The sequence below is a fragment of the Octopus bimaculoides genome, chromosome 2, assembly GCF_001194135.2.
Source record: "Octopus bimaculoides isolate UCB-OBI-ISO-001 chromosome 2, ASM119413v2, whole genome shotgun sequence".
In the NCBI taxonomy this organism is placed as follows: Eukaryota; Metazoa; Mollusca; class Cephalopoda; order Octopoda; family Octopodidae; genus Octopus; species Octopus bimaculoides.
Genome location: NC_068982.1, coordinates 11508061 through 11517989, shown reverse-complemented (window position 1 = coordinate 11517989; position 9929 = coordinate 11508061). Strand labels below are relative to the sequence as shown.

The window sequence follows — 9929 nt, the reverse complement described above, 5'->3', positions numbered from 1 at the left end:
TATGGAGAGAGAGAGAGAGAGAGAGAGAGAGAGAGAGAGAGAGAGAGAGAGATCATACATCATATTTGCACCTTATTTATGGAAGAACGGAACACATAACACAAGATTTGCCAGGGGGAAAACAGAGGGGAAAGAAGAATAACTTTATAATTAGTGAGAAAAGTATTTAAGAGACTTAAAAAAACCATAAAATGATCTGTGCTGAGTATTAAGAATATCTAAAATTATTAGATGAAAAAGCAATGCTCTAATTGGAAACCAATTAGCCTTCCAATGCAGAAACAAGTTCTTAATCCATAAGTCATGTTAAATTGGATGGCATCAGATCACACTGTTCTACTTCCCAAGTTGAGCACTTGAATAAGTAAAAAAGAAAATCTGTTTCAGTTATGACATTAAAAAAAATCACAAAGTAAACACAAAGTAAAATGGAATGTATGATAGGAGCAAGATAGGCATTTGCTTAGTCTATTTGGTACACTAGATTAATTATGAAGAGATAAACGGTATCAGAGATGAAGTGAGAACCCACCATCAAAATTTGTCAGCACTTCTGATATGATGTTTCATGATTAGATCATATTTTCATTAAGTGGATGTGTTTGACACAGTAGTTGTATGGAATGGTAGGAGAAATTATGGAGAAATATGGATGAGATTTGAAGTGCACACAATCAAGAAAAATATACAAGCCTTTAGATCTAAATTACAAAACAAGTAGTTTTTATGGGGTTGAATTTTAGCAGAAAGCGAAGTACTAACTAGAATACTACTTGAATAAGTACAGGATGGGTTTCCTCATAAAATAAGTATGAAAAGGATCATTAGTATGTCTGTGAATAATAGGAAAATAGCAAGAAAGCTACTATTTTTCTGGATTTAAATAATGGTACTATATCATAAGCTAAGATACTGGACAGTTTCTATGGTGTCAGAATGTCACAGAAATTATCCATGGAAGAAGAAAAGTCATGTTACTCTTGTGACTTGGTCAACTCTCAATCAATCTTAGATATTTTTCTGACACTGCTTTTCTCTATCTCTCTCTCAACTGTAATTTGCAATAGGTTCACTTTTATAATAATCTTTGTGTAATCAACTGAGAGAGTACAACCATTATTATATCCATGTTCTAGACCAATATTTCTCAACCTTTGTACACTTGCAGTGTTCTTGAAATACATTCCAAGTTGCAGGAATGACCAACATAAGAATTGTTAGGAGTCTTTTATGAATCCTTTTCTTTCTCTTTCATAATGCTCAATTATATAAAAGGTTAAATAAACAGAAAAAAAAAAAACTGTTCTTGAAAGTTTTGACAGTCCTCGATCCCTTAGCTGCAAGAAAAGAATATCTTAAAGACTTTGTTTAGACGATATTCCTTCACAACTCTCTACTGATGTCATTTTACCAATATGGGGGCTCCTTGCTACCTAAAAATACCTGGGTTTTGAGTATCTTGAGCATGTATAATATAATCATGAATGTAAAATTAAATACAAAATGCCCTAAAAAGGTGCATTTACATATAATTAGCCTATCTATCACTGTTTTTCACAGAAAACTTATAGGGAAATAATGCTCCAAACACTGCCCAAGGAAAATTTGTCTGCTTGATAAATAAGCTTATATCTTCAACCCCTTGCTACAGCCTTGACATTGTGTTGTATTTTCTTCATTTCTTCTCTTGCTACAGTAGTGATTTTTTGGCATCTTCAAAATTCTTAACTATCCGTTTTCAGTGCACTCACCCCTTTTCCTGCTGTTCTATGTGTAACACAAAGCACTATACACTTTTTGTAATTTTTCTTCTAGAACTTGATTCTTTTCAAATTTCTTCTTTGTGTAGATGTTCTAATTACTAATTTGCAATAATTCAAATGAAAGATTAACTACTCAAGTTAGCTGCACATATTAAAGATTTAGATTTAAATATTCACTTAAGATATATGTTAAAGAGGTACATTTATAATTACTTTTGAAGAATTTCATTTAAAAAATAAATTGTTCAGTATTTAATATTTTTCAGGAAAAACTAACTGGGAAGTAAAAAGAGAATTCTTTTACAAATCAATCATTCATGCTGTTTAGGATTTTTATCAAAAAGAAAAGGAATTCACATTAACAATATTGGATGCGCTTAAAGAGATATCAAATGTTTTGCATTTTAGACAATAGATATTTAATGTTAAATTAATTGCCTTCATTTCATGTTGCAAGCATGTAACACATATGATCAAAAATTCTTGACTGAAATTTCAACTGGCAAAAAAAAATCTTGTGTATATATTTATATACATATATATAAAATTTTATTTCAAATAACGTTTTAAAAATAAAATGCAGAACAACAACTAGAAAAGGAAAACTTTAGAAGCAGATCAAATTGATGATGAATATGTGTGCAAGTGATAGTTTTGCAAATGAATAATGTCTTAGAACATTGGAATACCACAGAAGACATCATCTTACTATGATCCAAATAAGCTTACACTGGAATGGCTTACTATTGCTTCCTCCAAGACAATAAATAGGGTATTCGGCTCAAGATCATAAGGTTGTGAGTTCAATTCCTGGTAATGTATTGTAGCCTTGAGCAAGACTCTTCATTTCATATTGTTCCAGTTCACTCAGCTGGTAAAAATGAGTTGTTCCTACGTTTCAGAGGGGCCAGCCTTGTCACATTCTATGTCACACAGAACCTCCTTGAGAACTATGTTAAGGGTATGTATGTCTGTGGAGTACTCAACCACTTGCATGTTAATTTCATGAGCAGGCTGTTCCATTAATTGGATCTACTGGAACCTTCTTCATCGTAACAGATGGAGTGCCAGTATTGCTTAGTTTTTTAATATTATTAAAACAAAAACGTAGGAGTGGCTGTGTGGTAAGTAGCTTGCTTACCAGCAACATGGTTCTAGGTTCAGTCCCAATGCGTGGCACCTTGGGCAAGTGTCTTGTACTATAGCCTCGGGCCGACCAAAGCCTTGTGAGTGGATTTGGTAGACGGAAACTGAAAGAAGCCCATTGTATATATGTGTGTGTGTGTGTGTGTGTGTGTGCGCGTATGTGTTTGTGTGTGTGTTTGTCCCCCCAACATTGCTTGACAACCGATGCTGGTGTGTTTACATCCCCGTAACTTAGCGGTTCAGCAAAAGAGACTGATAGAATAAGTACTAGGCTTACAAAAGAATAAGTCCTGGGGTCAATTTGCTCGACTAAAGGCAGTGCTCCAACATGGCCACAGTCAAATGACTGAAACAAGTAAAAGAGTAAGAGTAAAAGCACTCAGTAACTAGAAAAAAAAAACATTACTTCTAAATATGTTAATGATTTTGTTGAGTAAAGTATTCCTAGAACATACAATGACTAGAAGTAAATGAAACGGAACTTCAACCCACCTTGTTTATCTCATGGAAGGTATAAAAAAAAAGAAAAAGAAAATTTTTAAATGACTCGAGTCAATCAAAAAATATCAAAAATATACTAGGTGCAAACATGGTACTCTATAGCCTCAGGCCAACCAAAGCCTTGTGAGTGGACTTGGTACATAGAATCTGAAAAAAGCCTGTCATGTGCATGCATGTTTACATATCTTCTGGATATCCTGAGTTACAAATAATGATGCTGTTGTCATTTTTTCCTATCAACATATTGTCTGCTGGCTTTGTGCCTTTGAGATCTTTTACTTGAAAAAAGAGGTAAGAGTTAGCAACAAGAAGAGGATCAGGTTGTTAAATAATGATACATCCCTCTATCTATACTTGAATGGAAAAAAAAAAACAGGCATTAAAAACAATATATAAAACAAATGATAATATCAATTATTTCCAAGTCAATAATTTATTTTTTAGTTTGCAAGTTAAAAGTTGTTCATTTATTCAATATCAGTTCTTACATGCTAGCATGGGTAATAAGACAAGATTTATACAGCTGGATGCCCTTCCTGTCACCAACCCTTACCTGTTTCACAAGGGATTCTTTACTTCCAAAAGAATCTGAGTGCACAGAATTGGTGGATCATTTCTTGATAAGAAATGACAAGAACTATTACTGATTATATCCCACCCACAAACATCAATGTCACAGTTTATAGTGACTCATTTGTAGTAGTTGTAGTTCATTGTAGATTGTAGCAATCACAGATATACACACACATACACACACACACACACACACATAAACAGCACAGGAGAACGACGAGGGGAACATACAGAAAACAGGCAAAAAAAAGACGCAAAAGATGAGAACATGCTCACCCCTCATCAATTATCAACCAAAAATCATCACACTTTCAATGTTTTCCCAATAATATTTGTTCAATTTGACAGTGTCAACAGCAAAAGGTTGATGAGACATAAATGAGCAAACACGAATGATAGAATATGACAAGTACAAAAAAACAGGGTCTCTGGACCGAAAGGTAAAAAAGGATAAGTTATGGAATGAACAAGAAAATATAAAAAACAAAAAAGCAAGGACAGTAGTGAAAAAAATATAACAAATGAGTATTTGTATACATCGGCCTTTTGGCTATATGATAGAAGTAAGACATGAGAAAGTAGTATTAATAGAAAAGAATGAGGTCTTTACAAACTTGAAATATATGAGTGGGTGCTGAAAAGTTCCTGGCTTTAAAGGTATCGCGAAAGGCCTGGGTAGAAGACTAACCTTCCAAGTTCTTTTATAGGGCTTAGAAAAACAGAAAGACTGCTGCAAAAAGTGGGTGAAGGAATATGTTGGATAACACCATGATTAAGTGATCTTCCTGTGTTTTCTATTAACCAAAGCCAGGAACTTTTCAGCACCCCCTTGTATATATTTATGTTAATATATGTATATCAACCATTTTTTACCTATGCACCCCTTTGATTCCAGTGGACCTTCATAGCCATTTCATATTTAAAAAATTGTATCATACTTTTATAATTAAATATTGTTAGAAATTGTATAAAAAATGTTAACTACAAAATCTTAAATGGACCACTAAACTCTGGTTGAGAACCAATGATATATGTACAAAAGATAAATTGCAGGAAAACCATGAGCTAAAACTAAATTGAAGTCTTAGACATGAACTAGAAAAAAAATTACCAGGCGCAGGAGTGGCTGTGTGGTAAGTAGCTTGCTTACCAACCACATGGTTCCGGGTTCAGTCCCACTGCGTGGCACCTTGGGCAAGTGTCTTCTACTATAGCCTCAGGCCGACCAAAGCCTTGTGAGTGGATTTGGTAGACGGAAACTGGAAGAAGCCCATCGTATATATGTGTGTGTGTGTGTGTGTGTGTGTTTGTGTGTCTGTATTTGTCCCCCCACCATCGCTTGACAACCGATGCTGGTGTGTTTACGTCCCTGTAACTTAGCGGTTCGGCAAAAAGAGACCGATAGAATAAGTACTAGGCTTCCAAAGAATAAGTCCTGGGGTCGACTTGCTCGACTAAAAGGCGGTGCTCCAGCATGGCCACAGTCAAATGACTGAAACAAGTAAAAGAGTAAAAGAGTAAGCCTAAAAGGATGATCACAGGATGATCACAGGATAGATACCCTTTTGGGTAGGAAGAGAAAGGTTAATAGACAAAGAGTGAAAGAGAAGGAAGGGCCATACAGAGAGAAGAAAGAATGGCAATAGACAAAAGAACAAAAAAAGGGAGTAGTTAGAAAGCTAGATAAACAGATCTTATGAAAGTTGTGTGAAAAGAGAAAAAGGAAAGGTAGACAGTTATTAGGTGACATGATAAATGAAGTAAGAAACAGAAAGATAAGCAAAAAGAACAAAAGCGAGGGCAGATAGGAGACCAAATAATAGAGAGAAAGATAAGAAATAAAGAAAAAAAGGGTAGAGATGATTAAGAGGTAAGGAAGAAGAAAAGACAGTTTTCTTTCTTTGCCCCTTACCCTTTTTTTTCTCTCCTGGTTTTGAATTTGTATTTTTAATGTGGTTTTGTATTATATATCATATACATGCTGGTTATATATTCCAATAAAAGTTTATTTCTATAAGAAAAATAGAGAGAAAGAGAGAAATTGTCACACAAAATGGAAACCCCTAAGAGTGGGGTCAGTGAAAAAGTGCAAAATGTTTGTGGCTTTGGGGGCTTCTTCCAGCTTTTCACCAACCAGCTTCCTCTCACCAGAGCTAAACACTTGCTCAAGGTACCATACAGTGGGATTGAACTTGTAACCACAAAATTTGAAAAGCGAATGTCTTAAGTACACAAGCATGCCTATACCTAATAAATGAAAAAAGTGGATGTATTAATTTCTTTTGACTAGGTTAAAGGTCAATTTTATAACAGAAGAATATATAATCAATTTAAACTAGCATCTTTCTTAAACTTTATTGAACCCAAGAGAATAAGGAAATAAAAAAAAATATGAACGTCATTGTAATTTAAGTAAATGTAACTTGATACTACAAAACAGATTTCTACTTTGAGCTGCTAACACCACCACCTTACATGGAGAATGACTAATTTTTTTTCTAATAGATACTTTTCAATTTGTGTGTTTATTTTATTTTCAGAGGTGATGGCAGTACACATAATTCCCTTCACTTTATGAATATAACAACTCTGTAGAGGACTCATTTTACATCAAAAGAAAGAAAGAAGGGTTTATTCTAAAGCATGTGAAAATGTGGATGATTGTGCTAATTGGTTAATAGGCTGTCAATTGAAGGGTCAGAAGTTCTAATCCTCTCACCAGCATAATTTTTGTAGGTGCAAAATATACTATTTTTATTAAAGCTACAAGTAAAATTATTAACCTTAACAAGGAATATTTTGTAAAAAATATCTTATTTTTAAATGAATTTGATTTTAATAAGTTAGCAACAATATCAGTATGTAACAATGTTCTTTGACTTAACAAAACAAACATTTATGTAAGACTCCTGGACTTATCCCAAATAATTTTATATTTATATATATTTAGCAGGTTGCCTATAATTTTTTACTATATTTTTTAAACTTGTGTAAATTTATTTCTTTTTCAAAAAATAATTTTGCCGTTACAAAGCAAGTAGATATCTATATTGATATTGTGTTATTTTTTGAATAAAAAGAAATTTTGGAAAAGTCATTTTCTTAGCATAAAAAATAGGGATTAAATTCTAATTAACATGAAATTCCTAATGAGCTCATTTGATTGCAGCTATGATGCTATTTATGAGACTAGCTAATAACCAGTTCAAATTATCAATCATTCTGCATAACAGGTAGAAGAAAATTAGTGGCTTGCAACAACATAAAATTCTAATGATCCAATTCTTTTGTCACTCAGTTTCTTTGAGATCAAATCAGAATAGATATAACTTTAGTTCCCTAAATTAGAATTACTACATAAATGTTAACATGTTTTTTCTTTTCTTTTTCTAGATATACAGAATAAAAGCTGAATACTGTTATAGCCAAAAAAATTACCTTTTAAACTGGCTTTGAAAAGCATTAATATAGACAGTAAAAAAAATATGTTGAAACTGTAAGGAATGTGAAAACTGAATTATATTGGGTATATATACTCAGTAATTTGGGTCAAACTAAACACTTCTACAGAATGATTAATTTAAGTCAGGCTGCTGAAATGCAATTTCCTTTTCATTTATTTATTTTTGTCCTTGTATTTCTTTTTATTAATTTTTCTTTGTTTTTTTTTTGTTTTGTTTTTACCCTCTCATAAATCTAAGATATTGTATGACTACTTAGGGGGGATTAAAAATAACACATTCAATGCTTCACCTGAAAAACATAAATGTTTGATTAAAATAAAAATGGAAAATATGCTCCCCATAGCTGATAGTAGTGGTAAACTGATATTCAATGATTAATGGTTAGCTAGAAAGATATTTTGAATAATAAAAAAAATAAATAAATAAATGCTCTTCTATATTTCTTCTTTCAGGGAAATAGATTAACAAAACTTCAGAAAATAATGACAAACATGACCTTTGAGTCTCCACAGCTGTTTTAATTGTCCTAATAAAAAAAAATATTTAGTCAACAACACTGATCACTAAACACCAATTAACTATTTTTTTTTTGTTGGTTTCCAGCTTAGTACAGTTGAGAGAAAGAGAAAGAGGAGGAGACAGATGTGAGTAGTAAGAGGGAGGTGTAAGTGGGAAAGAGACAGGGAGAGTGAAAGAGATGACTTGCAGAAAGTAGGAGGGGGAGAAAGTATTCCTGCATGTATGAGTGGCACTTATTAAGAGCATTCCTATATAAAAGCCAGGAAGTCTACAAACTGTTAACAATATGCTATCAGTGTTTAGCAGCCCCTCCTTTCTCCTTGCTGGAGTTCTCTATTTAATTTTAGAATTCTTAATTTAGTGAGTGAATCAGAAATATCTGACTTTAAGCCATTTTCATAACATAATAACACAAACAACATTTTGCTTCAGCTTTTTATTATTATTATTATTATTATTATTATTATTATTATTATTGTTACGTGTTATAAAAGAAATAGAATTGTAGTGTTAATAACATTAAATAATTTCAGACCATTTAAATATCAAGTAAAACAAATGTATTTTTAAAAGTTAATAAAAAAACAAAAAAAAAAGCATTTTTCAAACAATTCTTTTACATCATTATGTCAGAAAAATAAATTTTCTTTTACCATTTTTAGTTTAGTTTGTTGCTGGCTTTTAATTCATTGATCTCTGAAGGATGAAAAACAAAGTCAAACCTAACGGGATTCAATTCAAAACCATGAGTCATAAGAACTGGATACCACAAAATAACAAACAGGAAATTGTCTCCTATGCTGTCAGCATATCATTGTACTGCCAGCATATCATTTGGGGTATGCTTAACAAAGTTTATTGTAAAAGAAGCAAATCAGTACAAATATTCAACACTTCAGATGTATCTATTTTAGCTAAATCACACATACCTACTTCAAATAATTGAAAGATTACTAAAAAAATATATTATTGTAAAAATTGCTTCAAATTTTTTCACATGGTCAATAATTTTAGAGGAAGCTGGGTAAGTTGATTACATTGACCCTTGTAATTTGAGTGGTATTTTTATTACATCAACACTTGAAAGGATGAAAAGTAAAGTTGATTTCAACAGGATTTTGTATTCAGAATGTAAAGAGACAGAATCGCTGCTAAGCATTTTGTTCAAAATGCTAACAATTCTGCTAGCTCACCACTTCAATAATAATAATAATAGCCATCGGAGCATTGGGTTCAATACCACCCAATCAGAAAAAACATCTGAAAACCTTAGAAATCCCCTACAATCTAAGTGTATTACAAAAACTAGCACTACTTGGAACTGCATGCATTTTGCATAAAGTACTGTCTGTCTGAGATCCGTGCTGTGACTTGACAAACAGTACAAACCCCCAGTAGACACAATATCTTCAATCAACAACATCACGATATTGGATACTGTGTGACGTCTATGATAATAATAATAATATTGTCTTAACCATTTTCCTCCCCTTTATTTTATTTGTTTACATTTTTTTCATTTTTCCTTTTTCTGTTTTTCTTCCCTTTTTTCTCTATCACATGACTTTGTAAATGAACAAACTGGTGGGTTTATTTTAATGGCCTACCAATGAGTTTCTTTGCCCTAGGTTTCAGGAAGACACTAAGCAAGAAATGGCAACAGAGTTGAAAGAAGATGATAATGATGGTAGTAGTAGTAGTAGTAGTAATAATAATAATAATAATAATAATAATAATTAATTCGTTTTATTGGCCACAAGGGCTAATATCAATTAAAAACATATAAGGACAAAGACAGGACGAAGGTTACAAAAGGTTTTGTCCGAAAAGGTAGGAAAGTTCGTCTAAACAGAGGAAGAAAACGGAGAAAGATATAATAAATAAATAGATAAATAAATAAGTAGAACTCCCAAAGGGGGAGGCGCTTCGAAAAAGGAAAGGTTACACGTGGAAAAACCCATAA

The 9929-nt window shown here is 32.5% G+C and overlaps 2 long non-coding RNA genes across 3 annotated transcripts in view; one reads left to right on the top strand and one right to left on the bottom strand.

The window, feature by feature from the left end:
* The window catches only part of LOC128250467 (uncharacterized), a 79964-nt gene extending 71570 nt beyond the window's left edge, over positions 1 to 8394 (top strand). For both annotated transcript variants that reach the window (XR_008266483.1, XR_008266482.1), the window contains 2 exons: positions 6524 to 6715; positions 7377 to 8394. This is a non-coding gene — a long non-coding RNA (uncharacterized LOC128250467). The remainder of the gene's footprint in view (positions 1 to 6523; positions 6716 to 7376) is intronic.
* The window catches only part of LOC128250464 (uncharacterized), a 495659-nt gene that overhangs the window by 432953 nt on the left and 52777 nt on the right, over positions 1 to 9929 (bottom strand). The window lies entirely within an intron of this gene.